The sequence below is a fragment of the Helianthus annuus genome, chromosome 4, assembly GCF_002127325.2.
Source record: "Helianthus annuus cultivar XRQ/B chromosome 4, HanXRQr2.0-SUNRISE, whole genome shotgun sequence".
Classification (NCBI taxonomy): domain Eukaryota; kingdom Viridiplantae; phylum Streptophyta; class Magnoliopsida; order Asterales; family Asteraceae; genus Helianthus; species Helianthus annuus.
This window is the reverse complement of record NC_035436.2, coordinates 66085666-66096143: the sequence shown is the minus strand read 5'-3', so window position 1 is coordinate 66096143 and position 10478 is coordinate 66085666. Positions and strand designations below refer to the sequence as shown.

At 33.2% G+C, this 10478-nt stretch overlaps 1 long non-coding RNA gene across 30 annotated transcripts; it reads right to left on the bottom strand.

Annotated features, from left to right (window-relative positions):
- Positions 1-1966: 1966 nt before the first annotated feature.
- On the bottom strand, positions 1967-10278 carry LOC110922711. Of its 30 annotated transcripts, none has more exons than XR_004891207.1 (12): positions 10167-10278; positions 9928-10056; positions 9215-9342; positions 8015-9140; positions 7543-7639; positions 6091-7282; positions 5883-6000; positions 4909-4959; positions 3728-4844; positions 3542-3587; positions 3301-3359; positions 2759-3199 (listed from the first exon to the last, which is right to left on the bottom strand). It is a non-coding gene; the product is annotated as an uncharacterized LOC110922711 (long non-coding RNA). The 30 variants fall into 30 exon arrangements; XR_004891197.1 differs by having other exon boundaries at positions 3301-3587; positions 3728-3814; positions 4007-4844; XR_004891210.1 differs by lacking the exon at positions 3542-3587 and having other exon boundaries at positions 3728-3814; positions 4007-4844.
- Positions 10279-10478: the final 200 nt, after the last annotated feature.

Below are 10478 nucleotides of genomic sequence, written 5' to 3'. Positions count from 1 at the left end.
CTTATTGCCTTAAAACGTGATTTTTGGAAATATAAAAGAGTAGAAACTTTAATTACTGATATATAAACGTGTATGCAAAGTTTGACATCAATTTGAATTGTAGATTAAGAGTTATGCTCATTATCGCAAAATAAATGCTTTATGTTACTAAAATGGCGTAATTAGCGTATAACCTAGTTAAGCCTACTTTTTGGTATCAAACTTAATACCCAATGATGTAATATATTATTTTGGGATTTTTAAATATTTTTAATAAATTTTAGACTGAGCTAACTAGTGGTCGTAGGCTTAATCCGGTAATTGTCGGTTTTGCCCTTACGGACCATAAAATGAGTTTTACATATCTAAACAACTTCAAACCTTTTGCTACTAATCACATATGATAAATAGATTATTTTAAGCCTTCTGGAAATATAAAAATATCAGATTTAAGTATCGAACCCGGAAGTGGCCTTTAATCGCCTTATTAAGCGTTTTTAACGCAAAGTGTGTCACAAAATTATATTGGACATACCCGGGTTGATACCTACTGATATAAGAGGAAAATTTCAATATTTTAACAGTAAGCAAAGGTTGATAAACTCAGACTCCAGTTTTGAGCTTTTCGGCTTATGTGAAATTACCAAAATACCCCTACGGTGCCTAGTTTGTGTTTAAACACGTTTCGGGCATAATGAAAGGCATCTTACTGATGTCACAACATATTTGAGGCATAATTAACTTAGGAGACCTGTCTATAACTCTCATGAATACCCGTCATGCTTATTACGCGTGCGGTTCGGGTTATGTAACAAGTTTACATAAATTAGTCGAGACGGGTCAAACCTTAACGGTTTTATGTCAAAATCCAGAATGTGAATAATAAACCCATATTAAACAAGTCTTCAAACTTGTCAGGTCTAAATCACATTCTATCCGGTCTTCGCTTAATCGTGCGTACGTACCGTGTCTTTGAAACTAGTCGGTCTAAGCTTAAGCTTAATTAAAGACCCGTTAGGATTCTAATAGGTTAATTTAAACCTTCGTTCCAGATTAGGAGACCAGTAAAAGCTATCTGCAATTTATTTCGATTAAGGATTTATACTTGCAAAGGTAAATACATTTAACTTATTTTTCGTTATACGGGCTTGGGTTACGGTATTTAAAATACCGCTTGGTCGGACAATTGACCCCAACTCATTAGTAGTTGGGTATTATCAATGTGACCCTTTAAAAACTTGTTTTATTGGCTTTACGCCTTTGGGGGCTTAATGACCATGTCCCGGATATCCTTGGCAGCATTTTACGAAATGACCACGACCTTGACATCCGGGTGTAGGCGTACACCCGGCATTATGTCCATGACTATAAAAGTGTAGCCGTTGGTTTACCCGCCACGGTTTTTATGCTATGTGGTGTGTCTATTAAACTTTAACCCGGCACGACCCGGACGACCGAACGCATAGTAACATGTAATTCTTTACAAGATTTGATTATAAATTATCCCAAGTTATAAAGAGTTTGTGCCTTGAGCATTAAAACCAATTTTATTAAACATTTTTACAAAAGTGTCAGTTGAATGTATTTACTAAACTGACGTATTTTCCCCAAAAAGACTAAATGTAGGTACTATGCGTAATTGGCTGGGATTTCTCCTTAGTATCATTAGAAGTCTCGCAAGCTTAAGATGCCTGAAGTCTGTTGAACAATACTTTTGTTATTATTATTGATCCCCTGTGGATTTTGTTTCAACAATGGTGATACTTTGATATTACACTTAACGTTGAAATATATTATCTTTATGTTTCCGCTGTGCATTCATTTATATTGTGTGGTTTGACTATAATGTTGCCAACTACGTCACGATAATCCCCCACCGGGCCCACCGGTGAGACACGTGGAAATCGGGGTGTGACACCATAGAATGCAACCAATTTATAATCAGTTATGAATACAAAAAATATATTGAAATACGACAACAACTTGCATTATTATAAATGCACTTACATACAGATCCCATGGATTCAGTTTGTGATTAACTAATCGACCTTTGGAGTTGTTAATGAAATGTAAAGGACAATCATTTAACCCAATGTATTTCTCTTAGTTGCTATGAATCACATACAATAAAAAACAACAATTTTATAATTTGATAGATGTACTAATAAAGAGGCAATCAGAAGTGGAATGTTGTATATGGCTATATAAGCAAAAGATACCAATCACATATGTGTAACCTTTTACATTTCATTTGTCATATGTGAAAACTATCAGGAATCCTAATTCTCCTTTCACTCCTTATCCAAAACGTAGAGATCGATTTTCATGGTTCAACACCAATCAAGCAAAAGTATGATATAGCATCATTCGCCAATGGTTGTGTAGTAAATGGTTTCTGGTCACCGCAAGTTATTTACGATCCCATTTCTAAGTTCTAAGACTATCCACACTCACAACCCAACCTAACCCAACCCAACCTAACCCAACCCAACTTTTAATAGAAAACTAATCTCTCTCTCTTCCACCTAACCAACCCAACCTATCCCAATATTTCACACCCATTAACAACCCAACCTAAACTATTTTTTACTAAATATATTATGATTTAAATTTTAAATTATTATATCTTTTTACCAATAGAATGTGGACACATGGCAAATAAGATAATGTTGAACTTATATAAAAAAACCTTTTAAAAAAAATCAGTATATTTAGTTTCATTTTTGAACGAACTCTTTTTTTAATAAAATTTATACCGGTATGCTCACAAAAAACTAAGAAATACAATATATTTAGTTTCATTTTTAAGTTTAAATCAGAAAAGTTATTTTAATTGATAGGGGAAGAAGTTGTTAACATAAAAATTGAAAAAGAACATGTTATTTTGATAACTATATACGACACTTACAGGAACAAAAGCCATCTGATTCAAACTCTTGCCAACTTCATCATCAAATGCATACTCATCACTCAGCTCCAATGAATTTGACAATTCCTCTTCATAGTCCAACTGCCTTGTAGGGCTGGCACATGGCATATCATTTGTGTTCTCATCATCTCCTATAAAGCATACAAACATCATATCATAAGCCAGATGTTGGAGATCATTGAGCCATTGTTTCACAGGTGGACTTGTTATCTCCTTCTGAGAAGCGTCAGCAAGCACACCTTGGATCTGGGTTAACGTTCTCTTCCATTTCTTGATGTCAGCATCAACTCCCTAAAAATCAACAATAGAACACCCAAACCCTAGCGAACATCAAAACCGAAAGGAAAACACATAATCAACAACATGACTCTATTTTTAATCTTATAAGCTACCTGATGCAAAACTTACTTCCCGCCCTCATTGCATTGGCAACTTGAACTAAATAAACTTCCTGTAGTCACAACCACATTATCAGACTTTGTTTACAAATAAATGCATTGTTTTTAAAATAGTTTTTTGAAAGGCTCACGGCCACGGATCATCCTCATAAACATCATATCTCCATCATCTTTGAATGGCACTTTCCACTCATTTGATCATGAGCCACATCAATAATACTGTTTGTTGTGATACCTGGTAGGATAGTCCTTTTTATGCCGGGCGTGGATATAGTGTTTCCCTATATCACATTTTATAAAAGTATATATTTTTTATAATATATTAATATTTATATTGAATCAACACATGAGAATGTAGGCCACAAAAAGAAAAGAAAAGATCAAATTCCATTACGAAAAGACATAAAAGCACCAAATTTACCTCTTTTTTGCGCTCACGCTTCCTCTTCACTAAAAACTATTTGAGAAATTACATCAACGTCTAAGCAAATAATTTTCAAACAAAAACCTAATAAAAAAAAGCAAGTGGCAAACTCGTCAACAAAAAACACACGAGTGGCACAATTGTCTACCGAAAGTGGATCGAACAAAGTAAGATTATATTTTCAAAAAAATAGTTGGCATTTATGAATTCAAACAATTAGTTCAATTTCTTTAGTTCGAAATTCGTATCTATGACAGAAGCAATGATATTAATTACCTAGTGAGAGCTTCAAGTTTTTGGTTGAACAAACCAAGTCCACCACAAAGTTGAGAAGTATAGGTGGCTAATTCTGTAAAAAAAATTCTGAATGCAGGGAAAATAAGTAAAACGTAAGCACCCAAAGGATGTAACAAACAACAACAATTGATAGAAAAAAAAAGAAATAATAAAAAGAACATGCATCTAGACTTCGATTTTGTCATGATTTGATCATATCTAGAAGAAGATGAAGCATCTGTTGTGATCTAGAATAACATCGTATGAGGCCCCAAATTATAGCACAACAAATATGGTATGAATAGAATCATTGTTACTTGTTCAATAACAAATCTTTATATTATACATAAAAAAACACAATAAAATATAAAAAAAAGGAGAAATTGACAAAAGTAAAGCTAAAAACTAAACATGTAGGAGTAACCTCTTAATCAACAAAGGCTTAATAGGGAAAGAAGAATCTCAGATGCAGTCATGCAGAGCCTAAAATAATTGCAAAATGAACAACAAATTACATGATTACACTGGAGATCCGTTCGTGGGAACCCTAGCTCTACCCCCGGTTCGTGCTTTGACCTACTCTAGAATTCATGTGTGGTTTAACAGTATCACATCACATCAGAGAAACAAATAATAGAAAAAGACATCATCTTTGGCGCAAAAGAATGTTGAAAGAGAGAGAAAGAAGGCGTTACACAGGTCCACCGCCGCCATGGTGGTCGTTAAGTCGCCGGTAACAGCATGGCAAATCACACACAGGACCAATTGCATTGCACACACCAACAGTCACATTGCACACGCCGGAATGTCACGTTGCACATGCCCAAAAGGGAACATCCTGCAATTTAAAAAAAACTTAATTCGCAGAACAAAGAAAAGAACTATTTATAAAAATAGCTAACCTGAAATCGCAAGGCTTCACCTCTGTGCATAAGATCCGGTACATTGCGAATCTGCATAAATTACGATTAAATCAGAATTTCACTTACCCAGAGATGGTGTTATTCAATGGATTAAATATTGATGTAAACACCAAATTGTCTCTAGGTTTGCCACCTCTAAGCTTAGACTAATGCCAATGTACAAATAGCCACATACATATCTAAATTTCTTCACACGGTATATTGTTGTTGACTTATAACATACTTCTTGGTAAGTAATATTCCGGTTTTTTAAATATAAGCATCAACAGTAGGGGTGCTAAACGGGTTGTGTTCACGTGTTGGCGGGTTTAAGCTAAGCCGAAAATGAAAATTTTGGATGAACCCAAGCACGATCCGAACTCGAAAATTGTGTCATACATATGAACCTGAATATTTGTGGGTTGACCCGAACACAACCCGTTCAATCCGTACTTTTTCAATATATTAATTTTTCCAGCAAATTAACATACTGAATTAAAATTTATACATTGAAATTATAAAATTTTATGTCAATTTCTCATTTTAAGTTATAATTATGGCGTAAAATAAACTGTCAATTTAATTTATGACCAAAAAAACATATTGTAAAAAAATATAATATAATATAAATGGGTTAAACGGGTCAACTCACCAACCCGATCGGTATTTTAAATTATGGGTTTACATTCATTCATTAAAATTAAAACCTTTAAAACATAATCACCATTTAGATTATGGGTTTATATTCATTCATTAAAATCTTTACCTTTTTAAATCAAAGTTGTATTTACATTTTTATTAGAGAAGCAATGCAAATGAGACTCAAATGAATAACATATACCACACCATGCCACCCAAATCGTAACGAAGCTTATAGAATATAGAGACAAATTCGAAATCACAGTCGAATAAGATAAAACATCTTAATTAATCCCCAAAACAAATGTTCAAATGCTTGCGAACCATGTACGTACCTCTCTCTTAGTTGAAGAAGAGTTGAGTGTAAAGCCTAATTGACATATCATTGAAGGAAAATGGTAACAAATTGTCCTAAAAGGTGCAGCAACCTGGGTTCCTATTGGTTGCTATGTTCTACAAAAAGTTCACAACTGAAATTAAATTCATTAAATAATACAAACATTAAAGGAAAAGCGATTTAGGATAATGAAAGTGTGCACGTACCATGGATAGGTTGAAGCTCCACCTCAATAGCTAGTAAGAGAAGTGCAGTAACCTCATTATCAAATCCATCCTTCTAAAAACATGTTTTAGTAGCATAAGATTTTGAGGAAAAACAAATTCTAACTGTAACGATGTGCCTTTATAATAAGGTTAACCCGGTTTAATGTAGCTAACTATTCCAATAATCAATATCAATTCCATTCAGAATCCCAACACACTTTTGAGCATGACCATTAATGGTTTCATGAAGCCCTTATCCTACTTGTATGGTAAATTAAAATTTCTGTATATATATATTTTATACACTGAATGCACTAAATTTGATGAAATATCATTACCTGTGAATATGGCTCTTCATTTTTACCCGAACCAGAATTAGAGAAAAACCCGAACCCGACCAACCCACTATTTCAATAGTTCGGTTATCGGGTCACTTTTTTCAGGCTAAAAACCCAAACAAACAACCTGACCCAAAAAACCCGAAACATAAAACCCGAATAAAAATAAACATTTATTGTTTTTTCTTGTAGAAATCTTTTGGTATGGAGTCTTTAATATACGGAACATTATGTTTTGATACTATTTAGAGTTTTATTCTTATAGAAATCTTTTTGTATGGACTCTTTAATATATAGAACATTAAGTTTTGAAACTTTTAAGTATCATCATAACTTTGATGATACTTTTAAAGTAGCAATCTGAATTTTGATTATATTTTGTAAATAAACATTTAATTTCATTTTACATCTATAACTCGAAAATTGAACAACCCGGCTTGAACGATCCAAATCCGACTAACCCGAACTTTAAATGGGTTGGTGATCGATTCAGTTTTTTCTAGACAAAAACTAAAACTACCCGACCCGAAAAACTCGAAATCCAAAGAAAATCCGGTAAACACCCCTAACTATGAAGTCCGCACCGCATATTAGAGAGCACGATTGCAGCCTTAAACATCATAGAATATGTTAATAAGTACACACAAACAAATATCTACTAAAAAGAAAAGGAAAGAAAATGACATTGGACTACAATATCTTAACATGATTGATTCTATCAAATGATGAGTGGACCTGCATCCTATGTAGACAAATAAGGTGGTGAATGTCAAGAGCAAAAGATGTTTTCTCTCATGCTGGTGTAGTTCCTTAATAGTCAAAATCGCATATCCTAGCTGAATTTAGTCCTTTGGCTGCATACAAAGACCAGTAAAGAGGTACCTAAAAATTAGGATAATATCATCATCACAAACTTATATATAAAATATAAACCAAGGTCTAACCATCTATACAACAAAAGTTGTTTGCCTATTAGTGGCGGATCAACCACACATAAGTAGTAAAGTATAGAACATCAAAAAACCATAATCTTTTTAAACAATTGAAAAAAAAGGTTGATGAATTTGATACAGAACTGAAAATCCAACAGAGTGCAAATAATTGCTATATGTACCTTTCTTCGTGTCAGCAAACCAGAAAACAACACACTTGCTTCAGGAGCATCAATTAGTTCTTGTTTCCTCATCAAGTCAATTCAATCAACATTCACTCTTAACAACAAAAAATTAAAGTACAAATGAGAACAGATGGACATGATAGCAAGGTTCGATTTGCTGATGTAAGGAATTTTAGCAAAGTTAGGTAAGCGACACATAAGTTCAAGCCAGAATGATTTACCTGTATCATCTAAAAATTAATCCTTTGGTATTTTATCAAAGTGGTTAGGTTCAGTTCAAGTTGGCATTTAGCATTTCTTTGTCCGCTTTTTAATAGCTTTTCTAAAAACACCATAACCTCAGGGACAAAAATGGCATTTTACTCTTCTAGAAATTTTCAACATAAAACACCATAGATTTTGTTCTTTGTATAAACAGTCATAAAGAAAAAAACAAACAAACAAACAAACAAACAAATTTAAAACATACCTTGAGTCTGGATTCATGGCAAGAAATCTATCCAAGAAGTCTAACACATCTGAAGAGCTCAAATGGAATAACTGAGCCCACAATAAACACAAAGTTTCATCTCGGTTAAAGTATAAATAAACATTTCAAACAGAATTGCTCAAAGATTCGCAGTTTGATTTGTTTTTTTAATCAGATTAGGGTCATTGATTTCATGAATTTATGGTATTTTGTAATCAATAGGTACTTTATTTTTCCATCCACAAAAAGAAAAGAAAAAAAATGAAACATAACAAAAACAAACTAAAGATAGAAACTCAATTGATGAATCTTCTCCATTTCAACCACAAAGAGCGATGGATTTTCCTTCAAATAGTAAAAAATCATATAAAAAAGTTCTAAATTCCTGCATGCATGACAAAAAGCAGGTATACCTGTCTAGAAAAAACAAACATTTTAAAGAATCATGTAATCGACAAACCAATGTGATGTTTGTACAACATTTAAAGGGAACAATCCATTGCTCTACCCGTCTACATTATCGATTAAGAAAATATCTATCAACTTAAATCTTATTCTTAAAATAAATTCACCTGATCTAAGAATGAGGAACATGCAAGAATCAACCATGGTTTGTTATTTTAAATTAAATTCACAATTTTCTAATTGTTTTGTTATAAATGTAAAGTGCATTATAATCTTGCCTCGAGCTATTCTTCAATGAATGAATCTTTTTGAACACTCCGAGTATCTGGTTGGGTTCGGCGGAACTCTGCAACTGATTTTGTAACAATGGATTTAACACGTGACGGCTCACCGACAAAAAGGGGCCAATAAGGTCGCATGCTCGGGTAACCAGTTCGGCTTGGTGTGTTCACATCCCTACGTTTATCTAATACACTATTCACAAAACTCAAAAGAATTTAAACGCGTTGCGTTAACACAACCCAAACTGTTTAAAGAAAAATACCTGTTGCGGTAACCCAAACATCCCATTTTGCCATATCTATCCAACCAACCATAGTCAGAGAAAGCTGATAATTAAAAAACGAAAAAAATACTTGCCTCGACTTGGTTATCTATAAGTAGCTTCTCAACTGCTTTCCAGATTTTCTGTTTCTCATCATAGGAGAGAATGAAAGTGTGCCTGCGAAAATTGAGAATTCAAAAAGACAAAATCACCCGATCTTAAAATCATAACACAAAATTGATCAAAAATACCTCACGAAATTCCAAAAATAGGCATTTATATAAACAAAATCATCAACAATTTGCTCAAAATCAAACTCATGACCAGGGATCTTCATCTCATATTCTACGTACTCTCTAAGAGTCTAAATGTTGAGGAACTGCAAAACCATACACATATTTATGTAACCAAGGGTAAAATTAAGAAGTTGTAATTAATCAAGTTTTGATCAAAAAAATTGATTAATAGCTAAACCGAAAGCATCAGAATATGACGATAGCTTATTCAACCTATAATAGCTAAACAAAAAATGTAAAAAATTAATCAACTTTTGATAAAAAAAACCCTAAAAAATAATCACTCTATTAACCAAACAGAACCACTATCAAGTTTTTGTGAAATTTGTTACTTTAAAAGAATAAAACTTGCAACAATTTGAACAATCAAACCATATAAAAGATTGATGATTTCCTCCTGCTTATTAGTCCTTAGTCATCCATTGCTAAGAAGACTAATAAAACTATAATCTTTATTCAATCTTACTTCTAAATCATTTGTCAAAATAGCCTATGAGCCCTATCAAACATCCATAATACATCAAGTCTAATATAAACCACAAATTAATAAACCCAATTTCGAGATCCCCAAATCAAAAACATCAAAGATCTAATAAAACAACCCAAAAAAAAAAAAAGAAAACACAATCTGCCCACCAATGTCATTAAATTAAATTAAAAAAAGTCACCTTTTTGCAAGTTAAGGGTGAAGCAAGAAAGTAAACGCAATCAGTGTTTCTTTTCAGAACCTCATCTTCCTTCTATGTATCTGTGTGAGCTGCCGATGAAGATGCTGATGATTGATTAACTAGAAGATGCTGATGATAGATTATATGCGAAGAAAAAAAATAACATCAGAAAGAGAAATCAAAAGAATAAAATTAAAACCTACGCTAAGAAAAATAGATTGAAGGGTAAAAACACATACCTTCAATAGCGGAAGAAGATCTGATTAGAGAGATGAGAAATCCCCTAGAAGTGACGGCCAGAAATGTGTTGAGTGGATCTAGGGTTTGGTTTTAGGGTTGTGGAGAATGTTGAAGAGTGTGAAAGAAGAATTAGGAAAAGACATATATAAAGGATCCATCATGGTTGATCCAAACCCAAAAGTCTGACCCGATGCTTACCGGATCCCGCGTCCATTGTGAATTTATTTGTGTATTGAGAAATCAGAATGGATTCCCTCCTAAACTCATAATCCACCTTCACAATAACTTGCCACATCAGCAAAAATGGCCAA